The 23,997-nt window shown below is 39.8% G+C and overlaps 1 protein-coding gene across 1 annotated transcript in view; it reads right to left on the bottom strand.

The window, feature by feature from the left end:
* NCKAP5 (NCK associated protein 5) overlaps positions 1 to 21,970 on the bottom strand; it is an 881,023-nt gene extending 859,053 nt beyond the window's left edge. The window contains exon 1 of the mRNA XM_033231708.1: positions 21,533 to 21,970. The gene's annotated coding sequence lies outside the window, so the exon portion shown is untranslated. The remainder of the gene's footprint in view (positions 1 to 21,532) is intronic.
* Between the last annotated feature and the right edge of the window lie 2,027 nt (positions 21,971 to 23,997).

Here is a 23,997-nt window from a genome sequence, read left to right as displayed (position 1 = left end):
GAGAAATGTGATACAAGAACAGGCAAATAAGAAACAAAAACAAGTGTATAGGAAGAAGATCTACTATAAATCTAAGGAAAAAAAAAACTATGGTCTGAAATAAAATGCCAATAAGACAAAATCTAGAAAAGACAATCAAAGGGAAAATTAATGAATTAAAAACTTATACTGATGAAACCACCTAGAATAAAACACAGAGAAAAAAGTTGAAGAGAAAAAATATTCATTGAAAGTCTCCAAAATGTATCTAAGGAATTCTGAAAAGAGAAAATAGGCTAACATAGAAGAAACATCCTAAGAGATAAGGGCTGAGAAATTTTCAAAACAGAAGAACATGTGCTCTTATGACTACAAGTGCAGTATGAAAAATACTACACAGACCAGGCACGGTGGCTCACACCTGTAATCCTAGCACTTTGGAAGGCCAAGGTGGGCGGATCATGAGGTCAGGAGATAGAGACCATCCTGGCTAACACAGTGAAACCCCATCTCTACTAAAAATATAAAAAGTTAGCTGGGTGTGGTGGCGGGCGCCTGATAGTCCCAGCTACTCAGGAGGCTGAGGCAGGAGAATTACTTGAACCCAGGAGGCAGAGCTTGCAGTGAGCTGAGATCACACCACTGCACTCCAGCCTGGGTGAGAGTGAAACTCCATCTAAAAAAAAAAGAAAAAGAAAGAGAAAAGAAAAAGAAAAACACTATGCATATCAACATGTATACTATTAAACCATAAAAACCTCAAATTAAAGACAAAATCCTAAAAGTTATGAGTGACATTTTTAAAATGACATAAAATGAAATCCTTTTAGAGAACTAGACTACCAGGATATTTCTAGTTAGCAAAGATCAATGAATGAGCACAAGACAATGATGTAATCAAAGTGTTTAGGGCAAATAACTGTGAACTTAGAATTTCAAATTGAGCTAAAACATAATCCAAGAATGAGAGAAAAATAAAAACTTTTTAAAAACTTACTAAAAACACACGTTTTTACCTTCCCCAGACACTGACTAAAATACTGAAGGATAAGCTTTAGCAAAAAACGAGAGAAAAGGAGTAGAATATAGGAGATTGCAGTAAGCAAAGACATGGACCAAACATATTTATAAATCTAGTTGTCTATTGGCCATTAAAAAATAGCAATTGAAGGTCAGGCATTGTGGCTCATGCCTATAATGCCAGCACTTCAGGAGGCCAAGGCAGGCAGATCACCTGAGGTCATTCAGTTCGAGTCCAGCCTGGCCAACATGGTGAAACACCATCTCTGCTAAAAATACAAAGATTAGCCAGGTGTGGTGGTGTGCACCTGTAATTCCAGTTACTCAGGAGGCTGAGGCATGAAAATCTCTTAAACACGGGAGGCAGAGGTGCAGCAAGCCGAGATCGGCTACTGCACTCCAGCCTGGGTGATAATACAAGACTCTGTCTCAAAAAAAAAAAAAAAAGAAAAAAAATCACAGTGGGGTTCAATGGGTAAGCAAAACATGATAAGGTCTTAGTTTTATTTTTAAGGGATATAAAGATACCAAATAAATCTTATTCTTTGTTATAAATATATATGTATTTTGTATTTATATACATTACAATTAATAAGCATGCCACAAATTGTAACATAACAACTAAACAAATAACAATATTATCAAATCCAATCCAAGCAGAGGGGTAGAAATAAAAAAACATAAAAATTCAATCCATTTGAAGGTAACTTCATGAACTTTTGTCTCATTGTCTTTCCTACTTTGTTAAAACTTTTAATTGAAAAAATATAATAATATGGTGAATTTAAAATCACAATAATATTTTAAATGGAAAAGAGAAAAGTAAGAGGATTCAACTAAAGTAGGGAACTACATAAATGAGAACGAAAGATGAGAGCAACATTCACAGAGAAAATAGCCGAATTTAGTAATAAAATTGAATCAAAGATGGCTACAATAATTTAAATACATTTTATGCAATATATGGTAATTACATCACGATCCTTCAAACTCATTATATGCTCATACAGCCTTTAGAAAAATCCTTGCCAAGATTATTTAAAGAAACATTCCTGACTGTATACATAATACGTGGACTGGAGGCAAAGAAAGCATCATAAGCCTCTTTGCTCCTTTAGGACTTGGCTGAGTTCTCAGCAATGTTAGACAGTTTAATAATTTTTTTGTTGAATAAATGTTTGCAAAAAAAAAAAAAAAAACAAGAAAAAGTGTAAAACAAAAATATTAGTGTTAACATTGGGCTGTAACTACATAATGTTGACTAAGAAGTTTATAAAGGAGATTATTTTTTAAAGTGTCAGATCTTTCACAAAATAGAGAGGGCTGGGAGCTAGGCTGAGGACTAAGTGGCCATAAACAATGCCCCAAACCACTTTGCAAAACTAGGCTGAGGAGGAAGCTGCTACTACTGCTACCTCCAAAACCCAGTCAGTTTCTCCCATGAACTCCCTCAATAAAATGTCCCCACCTGTTCAGTAAAATGGAAGGGTTTGCACAGGGATTGTTTGCACACTTGACTCACTTCAGGACTGAATTCTCTCACTTGGTACATCTGGTTGGTGGAGCTCAGATCATACGCCTGCATCCCAGCTGTGAGGCTGAAAATTTGAGTTCTGGTTTCAATGTTGGAGAGGAGATGGTTATAACACGGGGATGTCCCTAAACATAGAAAAGCTGTTCGTAAGATCACAAGCAGTCATGAACTGACAAATGTCTATGACAATACACTTACAAAAATGGGAATGCACACTCCGTAATTCTCCACCTACAGCTATGTAGTAAGTATAATTTAATGCTATTAAGTATTCTTCCACAGTACCATATTTGAGGACTGCACAGTATCTCATTCATTGGATGTCCTATAATCCTATCATGTGTTTTAGCTACTCCTTATTGGACATGTAGGTGGTTTCCAAATTATAGTAACTTAACTTTGGGAAAATCCATGATCATCTGCTTCAGGTAAAGGGGGAGAGATTGCTAATGTCCTCCACCACGACCTTGTCATTCCACGCCATCCAGTTTTAACCCTTCCTTAGCCTTCAAGTAGCAAACCTCAGAACATGCCACCATATTTCAGTGGCAGTGAAATCGCAGTCCTCCTTTCCTCTCTGCTCACATAACCAGCAGTGGCTCCAATGTTTGCACAGACTATTTTGGCATCTTTTACACTGTGATCTTCATCCCATCACCATTGGAGAGGTCCATCTGAATAGCTATGTATTATGTTCTTGTTATCTCCTGGAAATTCTTAAGCTCTGCAGACTGTACTTCTGGTACTCCCTTCACAATAAAACCTGAAGGTCTTCTACTTCTGGTGCAGTATTGGCATATGGATAAAATCAGGAGTTTTAGGAGCTATTTGGGTGTGGTGATATAAAATCGCTTAAGTTGGTTAGCTTCTCTGATCTCTACTTTACTTATTTAAAAAATGGAAATAACAATACTACCTATACCATGGGTAGGATCATAATACTATTTACCTTGTAGGATTGCTGTAAGGATTAAATGAGATCATTCATATGAAATATGATATCGTTTAAATGTTTTGTTCCCTCCAAATCTCATGTTGAAATGTGACCTCCAATGTTGTAGGGGGGGTACCTAGTGGGAGGTATTTGGGTCAAAAGGGGGGATTACTGATAAATGGCTCAGTACTGTCCTTGCAGTAATGAGTGAGTTCTCACTCTATGAATTAACGTGAGATCTGCTTGTTTAAAAGAGCCTGGCACCTTCTCCCTCTCCCTCCTGTTCGCTCTCTCGCCATGGGATATGCTGGCTCCCCCTTTGCCTTCCACCATGATTGTAAGCTCCTGAGGCTTCACCAGAAGTCAAGCCGATGCTGGCACCATGTTTGTACAACCAGCAGAACCGTGACCCAATTAAACGTCTTTTCTTTATAAATTACCCAGCCTCCCATATTCCTTTATAGCAATGCAGACTGGACTAATACAAGGTACTTAGCACAGTACCAAGTAAGTGTCCAAGAAATGTTAGGTATTCAAAGTAACCAGACAAAATTGCCTCTTTTTGTAGGTCACTGGAAGATTCACATTCAATAGCATTATTTCAGTCTCATATTATTACTTCTAAGTTTCATGAATGAACTTTTCTTCAGCACCAAAACCTCTACTCTATTGACCATCACTATGGCCCCAGGCCTTCAGCCCTCTCCATCTTTATTTCCCCTGGGAAATGAAGGTCTACCAAAAGACCTACAAAATCTACCAAATTTGGGGTCTAGAAAGTCAGCCTCACATGCTCCTTATGAAAACTATTTCTTTATTTCCCTAAAAACAATCAACACTTGCTTCTTCCTTTGTGTGTCTACAACGTGATTCCCTCTGGAGTCCTTCATTCAGTCTTGGAGTATTGCAGTGTGGACTCACAAGTAAATGGTAGATGTTTGCTTGTCTGTCTTTCCCACTAGATTGCTTCCCCTCAAGGACAGAAGCCACAGCTCATTTATCTGATTATCTGTATCCCAGTACTGAATATCTAGAACAAGCTTATCTTGTTTGAAATAAAGTTAAACTCCTGAGCAATGGATTTCTTTGCAAATAACTTCTGCTGCTTCATGCCTACTTAGAAATAGCTGATGATTTGTATCTTAACAGCTTTGATTTGTATCTTAAATTAAAATTGCCATGTCTGGAAACTGATGCACCCAGAGAAAAACTGAGATTTCATTCCTCTTTTATATTACCTTTGGTTACCTCAGGTTACTTATTTGGAAAAAAATAAATCTCTTTTCCATTATTCCATGAAATAGTCCTTCAGAATATTCTCTTATTAAAATATATACAAATATACCTGTGCATATACAAACACAGACAATATCATTATTTTTCAAAAGTAATCATGAATATCTTCTTAAAGTAAAAAGTTAAAATTATGTAGAAACCTACATGGAAAATACATGTACATATTTAATATGTAAGCTTTTTAATAAACATAAATGATACCCTATTTTACATATTTCTTGACAATTTGGTTTTTTCCCCACTTAATAATATGTCACAGGTGTCTTTCCATGTCAAGATACAATTAGCTCTTCTTCAGTTCTTTAGTGATGACTCGGGCTCCACGGTGTGAATGGAGTATTATTTGTTTGATTCTTTCCTTCCCTGTTGATGGGCACTTCAATGGCAAATAACTTATCACTACTGCAGATGCTACTGCCGTGTGCATTCTTGTGCATGCCTCTTCACACAAATGGATGAGCTGTTTTCTAGGATAAATAGCTAAAGGTGCCCTTTCCTTTCGAATACAACCAAATTTCTATTAATCTAAATCACTGTCTCCTTCCTTTTCTATCCCAATGATTGCTTATACTTTCAGTTCAGAAAGGCAGAGAATGATGCCGACAACTTCCCAGAAATGTAACTATCAGCCTTCAGAATCAAATTCACTTCTCAATTAAAGTCTCCCCTGCCTACAGAATCATTCATTTGCAAGCCACTCTGATCAATATCATTAACCCAGAATTCCCATGACCCCATGCTATTCACAGCCTCATCTTAAGGGTAGTTCTCCATTGTTTTGAAAGTCTGTTTAAGGCATGCAGGAAGACAAAACTCCTTTGGGTCCTTACAAAACAAGGGCTTATGAAAAGTCCTGATCAGGCACTGGGAGGGACACTCAAAAGGAAAGAGATTTAGAACCAAATATCAGAGGCAGCTAGTGTGGACAATCTCAAGCTACAATCAGTTTTTTCTTCATCTGTTTTTCTTCATTATCTCTTTTAGAATATTAAACCTTTTGCTCATGCTATTCTTGGCAAGATCTCCTGCCTAGTTCTACTTGAAGTCAAAGTGGCAGGAGATGCAGAAATAGCCAAGCTGGGTGACCAAATTTACACGGTGCACCTAGCTAGCGGAAGCTGGTCGACGCGTTTGGTCCTTTACTTCCCTCTGCTCACAGCTGGCACAGATTTAGGAAGCCACAGTCCAAGACAGAGAGTGAAGGAGATGATGGAAACTGAAAGACAGGTATGACCTCTAAAAATATACATATTTGTTTCAATTGATCAGCATCATGATGCAGAGTTTGATAGGTTGCATATCGGCCTGTGGGCTCTGCCATCCCACAAGGGGAGGCTCCAAGTCGAATCTACCTCTGGCTACCACACCTAGCACCCACTACTAGATGCAAGTTCTAACAATCTACCTTGTTATATTGCTTTCATTGGCACTCACTAATTATATATCTACCTGACCTAAGAAACAAAATTGAAACATTTTGGAGTTACATGTGAGAATTTTGTACCTTACAGGAAGATAGCACAGAAGCGGGGACGGGAGAGGCAGGATTCAATAGTCCAAACACTAATCTTTTATAATGATAAAAGATATATAATGACTTAAGCACAACCCCAATGACATTGGAGAAAATGATACACAAACCTCGTCATCAGGAAAGTACTGTTGTTTTTGTAGGAGATTGATACTGTTTGCTAAAAATGCCCTGAAATTATTTTGGTTTGTTATGGTACTAAATTTGATTAGTTTAATTTGGAAATCTGGGCCTGAACAAAATAACATTCTGGTTTTGTCTAACTGAAAGGGCAAAACCAGAAATGCTGAAACACAAACGCATGTGCTTATATGCATACACGCACCCCGCCTTGCATGTGTAAGCACACACACACACAAACACACAAACACACGAACTCAGAACACATCTCAACCATGCCCAACTGGCTGAGCTCAGATCTTCAGATACAGTGAAGTGCATCCAAGAGAAAGCCAAAGGTGAAAAAGTGCCCCCACTGAGGAGTATCTGAGTGAAAAGATTTGCAGAACGGACAGGAGAGAGAGAAAGAGTCAGGAAACTCATTATTGCCCAAGAGATTATATATTTTCAAACCTTAAAAGGAGTATTTAGAAGAGTACAATTTATCAGATTTTCCACAATGACTGCCTCTGTAGAACTTCTCTGGAGCATTCTTCAACTCTGTGTGATAAACCTGCCACCCTGCTCATGTATACCCCACTTACCAGATATACAAGCTGCGCTATAGAGTTTCAAGAGATGTCATGCGATGTGTGCTTTGACATAAGGGCATGGTTATCCTGAATGTGGCTCATTCAGTGGGGCTTTGGAAGAGGAAAGGGCAGTGCTCAATGATTGAGGGATTCCCCCATCCTGTGCCTAGAATGTGGCTGTTCCCAGCACCAGCAGGCAAAAACAAAAACAAAACCAAAAACAACACCACTCAGTGTAAAGCCATTTTAGGCACATGAAACACTCTGAGAGACACAATGAGCCCTCCCATTAATTCTAAAACCCTATCTAGGCATTGTGCTAACCTGGAACGCTTGGGTCTAGGAAAAAAAGCAATTCTTTGTCCAATGCTTCAAAAGATTGAGAAGTGGGTGGGGCAAGCCAGGACGGGGAAAGAAAGCAGATGAAGGACACTATTTTTACAGAACAAGATCCCTTTCTTATCAGTCTAACCATCAATCTTTAGTTTTCTGAACACTGTGGCTGTATGCTCAAATTGTCCAAGGTATCATGAGGGCAAGAAGCAAGTAGAAGTCAGAGCCCAAATTTCACAAAATTTTACTGTTGTCAGGGAAACAAGATTCATGCACATTAAAGTATTAGAGTACATTCTTTTTCTGTTTATGAACTCATTTCCAACCCATTCCCCCAAAGGATCTGTGATTACTTAAAAAAAATACACACAAAAACCAAATGATAAAATAAATAAAAAATAAATGGGAAGGATGTAAGTGGGAAAATAATAAAACTAGGGTCAAGATAAATAAAGAAATATACAATATGCTGTCCAGGCTAAAGGTGGACTATAAGTTTTGAAAACCTTAAGCACAGACAGTAAATCACACTGGGAGCTCTATGCAGAGCTGACTGGTGTGAATACGGCAGAGCAATGAGTTGCCAAACCTAGCTGTCCAGAAGCGTCACTTATTAAAGGCTTTCAAAAACTCCAAAATGAACCTGAATTCCTGGGGCAGGCATGCGGGGAAGAAATACTGGGAATCTGCATTTTTAAAAACCTCCCTGAAGTGAATATCATGTTGTCAGCCCAAACTTGGTAACCACAACAGCAGGGATTCAGAAATACGGGGTGGGGCGGGGGAGGGGAAACTCAAAAAATCAGATTCCAGGAATGAGGGTGGTTGTGGATCTGAAGTGGGGCCTCTAAGTTTAGATGGAGTTTAAATAGGTGGAGACGAGGACAGAAGACATTCCAAGTAGAAGTGTGGGCTGGAGCCAAATCACAGAAGCAGGAAGGAGCCTGAGGCCATGAAGGAGACAGCACCATCCCTAGTCATCCTGGAGCAGCAGTAAGGGGACTTAGGACACTAATTTATTGCTCAACCCACTCAATTTTGATCAAATCCCAAAATAATTAAAGAGGCTATACACACAGTAAATGAGATATACGCAGAAACAGAGATGGCAAAATGTATTTATTATCTATTGCTGTGTAACAAGTTACCACAAATTTAGTGGCTTAGAATAATACACATTTATTATCTCACAGTGTCTATGAACCAGGAATCTGAGCAGAGCTTAGCTGGACCCTCTACTCAGCTCTCACAAGGCTAAAATCAATGTGTCAAGTATCAGATCTCAAGTGCCTGGGGTCTCATCTGAGGCTCTGGGTCCTCTCCCAAGCTCACGTGGTTTGGGGCAGAGTTTATTTCCTCACCTGTGGCTGTAAAGCTCATGATAACTTGCTTCTTCGAGGCCAGCAGAATCTCTGAGGCTTCCAGTTTCTGACCTCCAGACAATCTTTTAAGGAGCTTGCCCGATTAGGTCAGGCACACCCAAGAAAATCTCCTGTTTTTCTTCACTCAAAGTCAACTGATTAGGGACCTTAATTATACCTACAAAAGTCCTTCCACAATTGCCATATAATACAATCTAATCACAAAATTGATACCTGCCATATTCTCAGATTCTATCCCCACTCAGGGGGAAGGAATTGTACAATGGGGACCTGGATCTTAGATTCCATCTTAAAATTCTGCTTTGACACAAAGTACAAAGTAAAGAGGAGAGAAAAAGGTTGCAAAGGTAAGATATATGAACCAACAAAACATTGGTAATTACACATGTCAATTTGGCTCTGAGCTTCCCGGAAGTTGAAGTACAAAGGAGTTAGGACCCAGTGATTTCTTAGCACTCTTTGATCAGTTCCTAGCACTGACTTATACAATATATTTCTCATGTCTTTATTAGAAATCATGAAATACAGCATCAAAATAAAGTGAAAGATACAAAATAAAGTTAGATGGAATTTGATCCAAAATAACTCGTTGCCAAGGATGGGATATATTGACTCTGTTGATAAAATGGGAAATTGGCAATGAGGAGAACCGAGCTCATCGGGTTGCTTGGTCAATATCAGGTACCATGGGCTGGTGATTGGAGTTCCTATAAAAGAAATCAGCTGTGAAGAGGTACCAGGAGTTGTTCCAGGGAAAGGGGGGAAACTGAAATCACACGTGAACTGAAGTTACGAGTCAGAGGGATCCAGGTGTGGAGGAGATGAGAGTAGAAGTTGAAGCACTACATAGCTACCAATGAGTCTTGCAGAAAGGTTGTCTTAGGGCATCACTTGATCTCTGTCAGAGCTGATCAAACATCTCTGCTTTGCTTTACAATTCTCATAATTGGTTCTGAGCATTCGGTAGCATGAACTGCTTCATCCTGTGTTCCATTCAGACTCTATAATGAACCTGCTTTTGCATGCAAAATGCTCTTCTTTCTTCCCCCAACTAACATATTATCTCTCTTTATGACCTCACTCAATTCCACGACTGTCTCCCTTCCTTGAATGGCTCTCCTCTACTCACAGAGTCAGCATTGTCTGTGTAATTGCTCTGGCTTATTTAAGTCTGGTCTTCTACAATCTGACTATCTGGTCTACCACAATGTCCTCTTCACTTTCTTTCATCCTCAAATTTCCCTGGAGCTCACTATGTTGTATATACAAGGTTTACAGATCAAAAAGATCTTGGAATCCTCCAGCTCACCTGCCTTTGCAATGAAGACCATTCCAGCATTGTCTGAGGACTTCTAGGGACAAGAACCTTTTTCATAAGTTCTCACCTTATTTCTAAATGAACAGGAGTTCTTCCTAATATTAGACCACAATGACTTCTCTTTAATTCCATTCTTAGTCATAGTGCTGCTTTCTTGAGTAAATTAAAATACCACACTTCCTTTCATATATTGTTCCTGGGAATATAAATTGGTACAATCTCCTTGGAAGACTGTTGAGCATTAGATCTTAGATACTCCATTATTGCTATGTGTAGCAATTACACAAGCACACTCAACATATGTGTGTATATTTGTTTACCAAGAGACATGAGAGACATGTACCAGCATATTCATAATAGAACTATGTGTAATGGTCCCAAACTGGAAAATATCCAAATGCCCATCCAGAGTAGGAAGTATATATGGTGGCACAGTCACACAATGGAATAGTATGCAACAATGTGCATAAAATTATAATTAAACACAGCAATATGGATAAATCACACAAACATAATTTGAAGGAAAGAAGCCAGACACAAAATTACACATACTGTGTGATTCCAATTAGATAAAGTACACAAAAAGCCAAATTAATCTAAGCCACTGGAAGTCAGTATGGTGATTACCTTAGAGAATATGACTGAAAGGGAATTTGAGGAAGGCTTCTAGGGTGCTGGTACTATTTCTTGTTTTGAGGATTAGTGATATGGATGGGTATATTGGGTATATTCAGTTTATAAAAATTTATCAAGCTTTATACTTAGGTGCAATTATCTGTATGTATTTTATACTTAAAAAGGTTAAACATCTTCCTCTTCCAAATGTCCCAAATAAATTTAATTTCTTTAGCCATTTCTAATATGATATGGACTATAGAATGTTCATGAGTCTAGTCACCTACTTACAAAAACCTTTTAACTTGTCAAACCTCTGATCATTCTTTTGGAACTTAATCCTACTGATTGGTGTGTAGTATTCTTTAGTAATCACATGTGGGGCTAACTCCTTCTCCCCAATATGTTATGAAACCCATAAAGATAAATATTTTCCCCTTTGATTCTCTAGTAGCATGTGTATTCAGTGTAGACTGTACACTAAGACAATATTCATCTTCCCTTCTGTTCCTTAGCAAGTGAAGATGAAAGTGGAGACCGAATTTACATAGGACCTATTTGATAAACCAACTCAAGAATCTTTCTTTTTTGTTTCAGTCAAAGTTTACTGCTAATTTATTCAGTGAAGCCAAATTTTATTTTGCTTATTTTGCTCTCTGCCCTCAGGCTGATTAAGGAGTGACCTTTGCCTTGATTTATGAGCCTGTTTCAGACGTTTGGGTATGGAGAGATAGAGACTATTATTAAGCAGATCCCTCTAAAAGATCTGAGTATTTCTTATTTCCGTTCCTCTCATCTTCACTGTCCATAAATTCATCCAATGTCTGAAATCCTTCCTTATAATTTTCTCTTCTCAAGAAGGAACATACTCATTTGGACAATGACACCATGAGAAATAAGCCTTATTCCTGTAGTCAGTGGCATCATTCTTTCTGATAAGCTCAATAGAAGGTAAAATAAATGAGCAACAGAATACAAACCACACAACTAGCAATGGAGAGAATTCTAGCTTCTAAATAATGAAATGAAAATAATATTTTTGGTGTTGATAAGGCTCCTGGCTGATAGCTTGTCTTTCCAAACCAAATATCGTCAGAGAAATCTACAGACATTCACATCAAGAATGCGGTTTTTCTCTCCGCACACACACTCATTTGCACGCTTGGCACCTGGAGTGCTTGGTTGGTGCCCAGTTTGCTGAAATTTCCTTTCCCATTTGGCACAACTTTTCCTAGAGAACATTCATAAGCATCAGTCACCTCCACAAATAGCAAAGAGAGAGGCCAGCCTCTTGGCTACATTCATATTCCTGCCACCGGGACACCTTTATAACCATACTTCAGTCTACACAAGCACAGCCCTCCCCTGCCCAGGTTTTCTATGTAGAAAAAGACATATGAACAAAAGAGAGAGAGAGAAATTATGAGTCTGCAGATTCTTACCAAGCCTGTTGAGGAACTATCTCTACAAAATTGAAGACACGTGTCAGTTCCTTATAAGATAATACAAAACATAGAAGGAAAATCTAAGAAAGCCGTTCATGCAGAAAGTATTTAATCAAAGGGGAAAGACAATGATAACATCTGTTAATCTTCTGTAGACGTTATAATTAGATGCTTTGGAGAAACACCCTTTCAAGGGTGATCCTTTAACATCTGTTGTGAGGACACACAGCATTGTGCAGTGACGAATCACCTCCGCACTTTGGGAAAATGGGACTTCTGGGATCACAGACACTGCCAGGGTCCCCAGGCTGCCCTCGCATGCAGCCCAGCCCTGAGCCCACCGCCCTGCGGGAGGGGCTTTCCTCTTGGTGCTTTGATAATCGCCTGTGTTGTGAATCAGGCTGCAATTATTGTGTGACGACGAATAACAGGATCACAGCACCAGAAAAGGCCTTGGGATCATCTCATCTTCTCCCCTTCACTTTGCAGGTGGGAACACTTGATCCCATATCCCTTAGCTGGCTTGTGGCAGGATTTTACAAATAGAGTTGTTCAATTTCTCTGCTCAGATTACTCTCCACTCTACCATGCTGCTTGCTCCTTTTGGTCTCCCTTACGTTTGATCTGTAATGTGGATGTGTTCCTTGTTTAATGAGATGAGTATGATAATAAGGTCCTAGGGCATTTGAAGATTATGGAGAGGTGGAAAACATTAAAATGGTTTCCTTTTTCTCTGGTCTGTGGTTCATCAAGAAACACTGACCATGTTCCCTTCTTTGCTCTGGAGAGAAGGAGGAGCAGCAGAGATAAATGAAGATGAGGAGGGAGAATAAGAGCAAAAGGGAGGAGAAAATAGGAGAGGTGAGATGCAAGTGGTGTAAAGGGAAGAATGAAGAAAGAAGATTGAGAAATAAGGTGGAATAGAGACAGAGGTGTGGAAGAGGAAGGCGGCAGCCAGGGAAGATGGTCCAGGACTGCAGAAAAAGGGTATTGAATAAAGACCCTATAGAAGAAGCCAGACCCTCCCTACACCCTTTTGACTCCATTACCTGCTTCTACTCTACTTCAAATTAGCAGTTCTACACACACAGAAGACCACAGAATTTGGCAATTTCACCAAACGAAATGCAGAGATGATAAAGCCAGGGGCATCACATAAACAGATGCAATGTGCTGAGCAAAAAAAAAAAAAAAAAAGCCCATATGATGGGAACATAATAAAAGCACTCATGACCCAGAAGGGGGCTGGGGGTGGACATTTTTCGCTGTAGTTGTTTTGGAGTGGCAAATACTCATTTGTGCCAAAACACTGAGTAAAGGGAACTCTTGACATTTGACATTAGGATTAAACAACTTTCTAAACCTGGTACACACAGTGCTGTCCTCACCTCTCTCATTGCCCTAAGACAGTCACTGACGTACAACGGCCTACATTGTCCTCAATGATAAGAGCCAAGAATGAGAATAGTATTATTAATATGTATTATTAATAGTATTATTAATAATGTATTAATACTACTCACATGTATTGTGAGTCTATTTTGGTACAGGCACTTGAGGTAGCTTATCTCATTTATTCTTCACAATGACCCCCTAAGAAGGTAATATAATCTAAATATGTGGCTCAAATAATTACTGTGTAACCTGGAGCGGATTAACCTCTCGGTACCTTGGTTTTTGCATCTAAAACATGAGATTAATAATAATGTCTATGTCAGTGGTCCGTTGTAAGAATTATATGAGACAGTATGAGTAGAAGGTACAATGGGGTCAGACACATCATACACATTTAATAAACATTGGGTTAAATCACTGTTGATTTTTTAAGAATCTCACAGCTTGGAGTGCAGTGGTGCAATCAGGGCTTACTGCAACCTGGAACTCTTGGGTTCAAGTTCTCCTCCAGTCTCAGCCTCCTGAGTAGTTGAGACTACAGGTGCACATCACCATGCCCAACTAAGTTTTTTAAATTGTTTTTTTTAGAGATGGAGTCTTGTTATGTTGGCCAGGCTGGTCTTGAACTCCTGGCCTCAAGTGATCCTCCCACATCAGCCTAAGACAATGAGATTATAAGCGTGAGCCTCTCACCCAGCTACTGCTGAAATTACTACAATTTATAGATGGGGAAATCATGCCTGACAAGGTTAAGTAACTTTCCCAAAGTCAGTAGAATCAGAACAGAGATCAGAACCCAGGGCTATCCAAGGGTAAATGCCACATGGGTAAGAGCTGTAGTTATATGCCTTCCATTATACTGTCTGCATTAACTGACTCCAAAGATCCAATCTGGTCTAATGTACCATGGTATCTCAGGAAAAGAATGTTTCACAGCATACAGGGCTCTAGAAAATCTCCAGCCCAACGTAGGAAACAAAAAAGGCACATTACTAAGCTCAGGACATCTATCTGTTCCCACTCCTCTTGTCTTCATCAATGAGAGAATAAAATAAATCCTTGCCTATTTTCTTATTCATTTGCTCTCATACCTATAGAGCCCCCTTAGACAAATGCCATGAATACTGATTCTTGTACTATGGGGAATAAAGAGGTACTCACTTATTGAAAGTTAGGTATAAAACCCAATGCCATGCCTTTGTGCCCTGAGTCCACAGGCATTTTGACTGTCATGAGATTTGAATGTCATCAGATGAGGTATAAACATTAATGTTCTCATGAGTATAAAAATGGAGAATAGAAAGTACTAATTTAAAAATCCAAAAACTTGTGTATATTCATCTATTCACCAAATATTTGATGGACACCTACTGTGGGCCAGCCACTGTTCTAGGTCCTAAGGTTACAATATCAAACAAAACAGACACAGGCTCTGCCTTTGTGGAACTTAACAGCCTATATGGGGAGATGTTCTTATCAAATAGTTGATGATATATTTAATTATACTGGTGATAAGTGCTATGAAAAACAGAGAGATGGAGCTACCCGAGTGTATCACAAGAAAGCATTCCCCAGCAAGTGTTGTTTAGGTTGAGAAGAAGTTGTACCCAGGAGAATAGAGTGGGAAAAAGAGAACCTTCCCCAGAAGGAGAGATAGGTAAGAGGAGCTAGAAACAAGCCAGCAAGTAGGAAGAGAACGGCTCTGCACTACCCTGTTCCTCCCCACCACTGTTTCCTTGACTAGAAAGTGGGTGTGATGGAGAACATGACATACTCTCAGCTCTCAGGGTCTAGCTTCTCTTTGCTGTGTCCAAAGTGAGGTCTTACCATAGAGTGAGAAGATTCTTGTCCAGCTGCATAGAATAGAAAACCCACTTTTGTTGAGAGTAAGGCTCACCGAAATGCAGGCAGCAAGTATAAATTGTGCCTAGGTCAGGAGAGCCGTCATCTCTCTCCAACAGTCAATACTGGGTTCCCCAAAGGCTCAGAGCCCAGGGTCCCAACTCCAAAATAAATGTCCTAGAAAGATTTTATGACTAGGCCTCCACAGCCCTGGTTCGGTTGATGGTTTATTAATGATCTATTCGAATTCTCCAATTTCCTCTTCAGAAAACAATGGAAATGAAAAGTTAAGACATCTAATTTTTCCTTATAGAAAGAAATATGATGCACTTTAAAACAATCATTTTCACAGTTTTACTGCTATCAATCAGGAATCCTAGAAACAAGAGCTTCTTTAACAGGGTGGCTGTAACTGTTGGCAATTGGCTTACATGTGAAATTTTACTTAGTTTAACAAGGCCCTCTACTGGCAGTCTCCATGAACACCATCTCTAAAGGCAACGTTTCATATTATTTTAAGTAAACTATTTTAACTACTCTCAATAACAAAGTGTCTCACATTCCTGATTCTATAATTCTGGGCTGAAAGAATAAGTGGGGAGAAAATCAGGAAGGAAAGAAATAAATGTCATTTTGAGCATTCATTTAGTGATTCATAAAATAACATCACATGACGTATCATTTGCTTTCCTCTGATGAAGCTATACTAGATGTCAAAGGTGCTCAGAAAGGAAGGATATTTTTCACATTGAAATGCATTGAGTATTCGTGAGACTATAAAACCAAATCATGATTGCTATTTACCAACTACAATAAACCAGATCATTTCTATTTACCCAAATATGAGTAATTGGCTATAATAAGAATAAAAGAAACACTGGAGGCAGGCATTTTAAATTGTTTCTGATATGGCACTACTAATAATTAACTTCTCCTCCTTGGCAACTGACAAAAAAAGAACATGGTGACTTGAGAATATAACTATTCACAGAAGATGAATGTTTTAAAAGGAGATTATATTTGACACATTTGTCAAAGGGCTGTTGGAGCAACTGGAAACTTCAGCTATAGGGTCTTAGAAAACTAAGCAAATTTTAAAAATGAGGAAATAACTTTAGGAAAAAATGTTAACATAAAGATGTGATCATAATGATTTGACTCAATGTAAACAACATTTGTAATCAAGACAAAAATAAGCACTGTACATTTAATTAAAACTGCGATATAATTATATTGAAGAATAGGGATGTTCTGGGAGGTACAAAAAGATACATTATAATCTACCATAATAATAAGGAAGTAGTACTTTGACATACATACCGAAACATATGATTTAGAAATATTACATAAAAACAGCTAAAAGAAAAGGGTTGCCTCGGAAGAAAAAAAACCTCAGAAATGGGGTAGAGAGGGTGGCCCAAGAGATTGTAAGATTATATACATATATACACACAGACACACACACACATATACACGTATATAGAGACATATACTCAATGTTTATATATATATGAGCATGTTAGAGCTATTGTTTAGTACTAATATTCACATATATATATACACATAGAAATAGAAACATTTTACTACTTGATTTTCTAATTTATGAGCATGTATTACTTTGACTTTTTAAGTTGCTACAAAACCAGTTAGCAATGACAATGGAAACCATTTGAGAAATGCCTTTTGGGCTGGCTGGATCAGTTCTACGTTTCTAGATTCGATTTGCCGAATGAAGCAAGTCGCCTTTATGGAGCGGTTTGTCAGACATGCATCTTGACAGTAACACTTGTTCCCGCATTTCAGAACTAACAGCTCTTCTTTCAACACTGTAATATGTATCTGCCATGTTATTATTCCCAGCTTATGCTCCAAAATGGGCTTTGGGACTTTCCTCTTTTCTCTTGAACTCAGTCCATTGGGCTTCTACAATGCATCCAAATTCTCCTCAAAGGAATCACTAACTCAGTAAAGTTGATTTCTAAAAGGAGAGATCTGGTTTCTTGCCCTGAAAATACCAAGATTAATTTATGTAACTATGGGGAAGGACCTTGTGTAATTGAGGCTTCCAAACTGACACGATACACTTCATTAGACAAGTATGTATTGGGGCATTGTAAACGTGTGGGTAATGTTCTATGTTTCTGAGAGATTTATTATTTCATCTATAAAGGAAGGACAATTGGGAATCCAAAATTCCAAAGGCATTAAACCTTGTAGAGTTAGAGAACTGGAGAAAAATAAGGCTATAAGGTACTTTGTGTTTAACTGGGTCCATGACTTGCCAGAGTGTTCAGACTAAACCCTTCTGGCTATTTAAATCCACTTTCACAAAATACTACTATTTCCTTAGGTAACCATTTTTAGGGATCAACCAAATGGCCAACTATTATTTCCAATTTTTTCTTTGTATCTAATCCCTGGATTACACTCTTGACCAAACTTTACTAGGCCTACCAAGACCCAAACCAAGAATGTAAATAATCTTGATGTTTAACCATAAACTTGGGCTACTCCACAAAAAGATTCAGGTCTGGCCGGGCGTGGTGGCTCATGCCTGTAATCCCAGCACTTTGGGCAGTCAAGGTGGGCAGATCACGAGGTCAGGATATTGACACCATCCTGGCCAACAGGGTGAAACCCTGTCTCTACTAAAAATACAAAAATTAGCTGGGCATGGTGGCGTGTGCCTGTAATCCCAGCGACTCGGGAAGCTGAGGCAGAAGAGCTTGAACCAGGGAGTCAGAGGTTGCAGTGAGCTAAGATAATGCCACTGCACTCCAGCCTGGCAACAGAGTGAGACTCCATCTCAAAAAAAAAAAAAAAAAAAAAAAAATTCAGATCTGAGATTAAAAGAAGAACAAAAACATCAAAGGACTGGACATAGGCATTAGACACTTCAGAAAGACTAGAAAACTACCAGTTTGACTGGCTGGCACTTAGAAGTATTAATCTGCTATTCTACTCTGCCAGTGCAGCCAGTCAGGGGCAGATGTGAATGACCAAAACATCACTGTAGATGAATGTGAGGCTCACGAGGCCTCCATATCCAGAGAGCAGTAAAATGAAAGGTTTAGAGTATGCGCTGTGGGGTTGGGTACGGTGGCTCACACCTGTAATCCCAGTAGTTTGGGAGGCGGAGGCGGGTGGATCATTTGCGGTCAGGAGTTTGAGACCAACCTGGCGAACATGGTGAAACCCCATCTCTACTAAAAATACAAGAATTAGTTGGGTGTGGTGGCGTGTGCCTCTAATCACAGCTACTCAGGAGGCTGAGGCAGGAGAATCACTTGAACCTGAGAGGCAGAGGTTGCAGTGAGTGGAGATCATGCCATTGCACTCCAGCCTAGGCAACAAGAGTGAAACTCCATCTCAAAATAAAAAAAGAGTATGTGCTGTGGGTTCAAATCCTGCCTCCACCTCTTACTCATCCATGTGACTTGTGCACATTACTTAACCTTTCTGAGCATCAGTGTTTTTGCTTGGACAATGAATACAATGATCATAATAAGATAGCATGAGCAGAGTTTGGAAGTGTACAGTAACCACTCAATAACGATTGCTGTTGGAAGAAAACATTTTAAATCTGTTGTTATTGTGCCCATCAACCATGCATCCACACATTTTTTTCATTTATTGAGAACTCATTGTGTGGCAGGTGCTGAGATTACAAATTATACTTAAGATTACAAATATGGCAACTCAAATTTGGCAGCGGCCCTATCTCAAATTCACTAGAATCTAGTGGCAGCAGCAGAAGGTAAAGAAATGCTTTTAAAATGGAGCTATGAAGTGTAAGCATCCCAACAGAGTTTACATAGAATACCATGGGGTGTGACCATTTCTTCATCTGAGAGAAGTAAGGGGGAGACAGGGCAGGGGACACTGTCAGATAAAACCAAGGAATGTGGAAGGACTTCAGAATGCAGGACCGCAATCTTCTCTCTTAAGTGGGGAGGGAGACACCCGCTGAGGGAGGAGCACAGGCAAAGCTGGGACTCCAGAGTGAAGCAAGGCTCACAGATGCCACTGTGGGAAAGGGGTAGGCACAGGGCAGGAGTCAAGTGGAAATGAAGGCATTCAGTGAGCAGTATTCATCCGTCTCCTCAACAAGTCATTCCCTAAGGTCAGTGTCATGCACGGTGTTAAGTTTGGGGAGTCAGCTGGATACTGGAAACTGAGGTCCAGGCTGCAGCGAGAGAATGAAGTGGGAAGGAGGAATCAATGAAAAGGTGAAGAGAAGGTTCCACTGGAAAGAGGGGCCCTAAAGAGGAAAAGCAAAGCAAGCTGTGGCCCATAAGAAGAAGTCTGAGACTTGGAAGTAAAGCAGAAACACTGAGTATCAGAGTTGGGAATCACCTCAGGTATCCCAGCCTGTACCCAGTGCGAAATGCCTTCTGAACTATTTCAGCTGCTGAGACTGCCCCATTTGCCTTTAGGCCATTCACTGTAAAATAATCACAGAGTTCTCTTTGGTTTGCTAGTGAAAACAATGAGGAACAGACACATTAAGAAATGTAATGAAAGCCAAAGACAAAATGAGAATGTTCTCTCTTTGCCAGACCACCTTCACCTGCACACCTGCACATAGCCCTGTTCCTACGAGAAGGCATAGGAACCACGTACGTGCCCCATGTCTTTTTCAATCTTTAAGAACTTGAGAAGCGGGACACGTGCTGGAATGAACACGGGAGGCTCAATTTCTAGTTGTAGCTTTACCACCGTCTTACTGGGTGCTCTTGGACAAATCACTTCTCTTCCTTGTGCCTCAATTTTTCTTCTGTAAAAGGATAAACTTTCATGAATAATTTGAAATCTGTTTTAGCAGCAAATCTCTTAAAGCAAAGAATTGCAAAGAGTACTGAGCTCTAATATATAAAATGTATCTAAGCCTAATGTGCTCTGATGGAAAAAGTGGAGCTGACGAAGAGGCAGGATGTTACCCACCTTAGGACTCCATGGAAAACAGTCAAATATTTTGAGGCCTTTTGACACTGGCTTCTCACAATTCTGAGACTAGAGACAAGGAAAAGGCAGTGAAGGCTGTCACCATGTTTCTGGGCTGGTGACAGAGCAGCTGAATTCAGGAGCAAGCCAGGTTCCTGAGTGAGTCATGGTGTTCACGTGCGGAGCTAACAGGCTAACAGCCACTTCTTGCCAATCCGTGCAGCAGGCTGTCAGGTCTAGAGGGCAGGAATCAGCCGGGATTTGCTACTGGTTGCGAGAGGCTGAACTGCGGGCACTGAGCAGCATAGCTGGTAGCTTGAAGGACAGAAAGACAATCTTTCACAGGGCTCTTAAGCAGAACTCCCAGGTGGCAACAGAGCATATCCCAGGGGCCAGCGGGTGCAGGTGGGATAAGAGGTTCCTGTCCAGGTTGGCGGGACACGTGAAGCTCACTCTTCCTATTTAAATCCCAGAGAGTATCTGGAGAGTTTTAAAGAGCCCTGAGGCAGGCAAAAGAGACCATGTGGATTTTGTATACCAAACTAGCTGAGTGTCAAAGTTTGCCTTTTTCAGTAGTACATTAACTTGGGTTCCAACTCAGAAGACAAGTCAGAACACTGAATATTTCTCCAGATACTCAATGCGAAAAGAATCCAAATAGAAGCAGTTTCAATTTCAAAATATTTTTTGATACATACACATTCCTGAGGATGAATGAGCCTATGTGTGTGTGTGTGTGTGTGTGTGTGTGTGTTTGGGGAGAGGGTATAGGTAGGAGGGGATGAGAGACCATAAACATTAACATGCACATACTAGAAATCTATAAACCACAGAAAGAATCAGAGACAAAAAGTGGCTTTCTCCCTGCAGCATACCAGTTCATGAAAAAACAGCCTTCACAGCTGTCTGCTAAACTTTCTAGATCAACCTAATAATTTTTTGGTGGGTTGGTATTTCTTCAAAAAACAAAAATAAAACAAATGAAAAACCAAACCGGACCTCCCTGCGGAGGCAAATGAGGATTACCCTTCAGTATCTCCTTATCATCTGCATCCTGGTGTTTGTTCTCAGAGACAAGGGGTCCTCTACCCCTCATTCCAGTCCACTTTAGGGCCCTATAGTTACTTAGAACAAACCCATACTTGCTGTGACAGCCGAAAGAGCCTGGAGAAATATGTAAACATCATCATCTCACTTTAGAAGGAAAACAAGCTGTATAAATAAGAAAAACTGTTACAAGAGTTTGAAAAAAAACAATCTCAACAGTCTTACTTTTAGTTAGATCTTCAGTCAACACATATCACAGTCCTGGAGACAGACACAGGAACTGCAACAACTCTCTCCAGCTAAAAATTTCCTCCCGCGGTTGGTTATCCTCTGTTTATTTCTGAAGCATTCAAAGACCACGCTAAGAGAACAGACTCGGTTTTCCTGAACATCCACAGCGGCTGGGAAGTCCTGCCGTGAATACGGAGCAAGTTTGCGGAGACTTGCTCCCTGCGCTGCGGCTCCCTCGTTGCTCCGAGCTTGTAAATACAAGCTCCGTGGACAAAGTCCCAAATGACATCACTGGCAGCTGCTTATTGTTGAGTCTTTATTAACTGACTGTCAAAAAGAAAGGAGGGGGTGGGGAGCAAGAGTATCTCTTCTGCAGCGAAATTGGCATCTTGGAGTGGATTCCAGTTATACATGCGTAAATAATCCCATTGATTCACATTTTTGAGAGCTTGGCTTCTTTCAGGTCCGAAAAAGACAGAGAATCGCCTCCATCTGGATATTTCCACTGGAATAGCTGGAGACCTGGAGGAAAAGTTTGAAGTGCCAGCACAGTCCTACCAAATTGCTTACCCACCTGTTTCGAGTCAGCTTCAGAGCTTGATGATTCATGAATATATGAATACTGGTTGTGTCTTACATTGCTTAATTACTTTTACTGTGATATATACACCTGGCTGACATTTTTCCTAGATAGATTGTCTTGGGTGCAACTCCTTTTAGATATATACTAGCTTCTCAGCTTGGAGTAGGAGGAAGGGATCCTTGAAATCACAGCAACATTTTGTGTGCACTTGCAAATATGCAAATTTTCTTTTCCTGAGAAGAGTGCTGGAGGCTTTCTTTTGATTCTCAAAATTTTAACCACCCACCTGCACCACCCCCAACACTCCAAAAAACAAACAAATAAGAATCTGTGTCAAGTCTGTCTAATAATCCCACAGAACACTGTAAACCCCACTCACTTACAGCTATCGGAATAAAAGTGGGCCCTTTCTCCCCTATTTTCCACTCTCTCATGGAATCTCTATTCTGTCTGTTGGTTCTTACAGTTTTTACAGTTATCTCCCCTCCCACCCCTAGCCCCTACCTAGAGAAATTCCACAGATCCAACACTGTGTCTCTGCCACGAAGCCCGAACACTCCAGCCCACTGTTTTCCTTCCTTCCTCTAGACGGCTATAACGATGCTTACTATTTATATTTATTTGTTGCTTTTTATATACTGACTAGTATTTTTAGTTTGTTTTTTAGCCATCTGTGTTCTGTCTCCCCAACTCAGATTGAAAGATCTTTGAGGGCTGCCTTGTAAGTGTTATTTGATTATACCTAAATCACTTGCCATAGTGTATCCTAAACAGAAATGTGGGAGGCGGAGGATGAGCATTAAGGGCGGAGGCAGGAACAAAGTTAGCTGATTCTGTGGCATGGAATGTATGTTTAGATTAAGCTCTCTCCCTGGCCTTGGAAAACAATGACCTCACATCTCACCACCCTCAGCAGATGCTCACTGCATGTCTGAAAATGATTTCCTCAAAGAGCAGCAATTAGTTATTGATTTGGTAGGGTCCCAAGACCCCAATATATGCTACTAGCATGTGGGAAATAGTTAAAGACAACACAAATTTTGTATGTCACTGATGGGTTTTCAATGAGCACCCTGTTAAGGGAAAGTAAATTAGAAGTACCTAAAGATTTGACAAGTACAAACCCTTAGACCCACAATTCCACTTTTCCATAGTGATCCCACAAATGCACTCCCAAAAGATCACAAAGATATAAGCACAAGAATGTTCTTCGCAGCATTATTTGTAAGCCAATAAAAGGGAGACTAATATTCATCAACATGAGAAAACAAAAATGGAGGTAACTGAGTATACTGACGTGGACAGAAGTAGGTGCTCGCTTACTGAGTGGATAAAGCAAGGCGCAGTATAGAATGTGGCATGCTAAACAGGAAAAATAACTTTGCATATGACGAGAGGAATTGTATAAATGATTAACAGTGGTCACCTTTGGGAAAAAAGGTGGAAGGAACTTTCACATTTATATGCTTTGTGTGTGGTTTGACTTTTTTTTTCAATGATCATGTTTCATAATTGTTATCAGAAATAATAATAAAAATACTTGATGGTACAATTTTCAAAATAAACCTCAAAAAGAAACCTTGCTGTTTCTTCACTAAATGTCTGACCTATAGTAGCTGCTCAAGAAAGAGGTATTGATTGAATGAATGTTAATGGAGTTTCTCCCAGGATGCAATGGTATGTGGGAGTGGAATAGGGTTGAGAAGAGGGAGACATAGGCACTAGTTTTCATTTCTGATCCAAGGACCCACCCCTTTCCCCTTACATTTGAGCACTGACTTAAAGACCTCTTAGACTCTGTCCACCTTCAGAAATGATTCAAGTTAAGTGCTCAGAACATAAAGTGCTGACCTTTTCCTTGTGCAATCCCTGTTTG

Source organism: Trachypithecus francoisi, unplaced genomic scaffold (assembly GCF_009764315.1).
Source record: "Trachypithecus francoisi isolate TF-2019V2 unplaced genomic scaffold, Tfra_2.0 Lachesis_group13, whole genome shotgun sequence".
Classification (NCBI taxonomy): domain Eukaryota; kingdom Metazoa; phylum Chordata; class Mammalia; order Primates; family Cercopithecidae; genus Trachypithecus; species Trachypithecus francoisi.
Note: the sequence above shows the minus strand (reverse complement) of the source record. Positions and strands in the feature narration are given on the sequence as shown.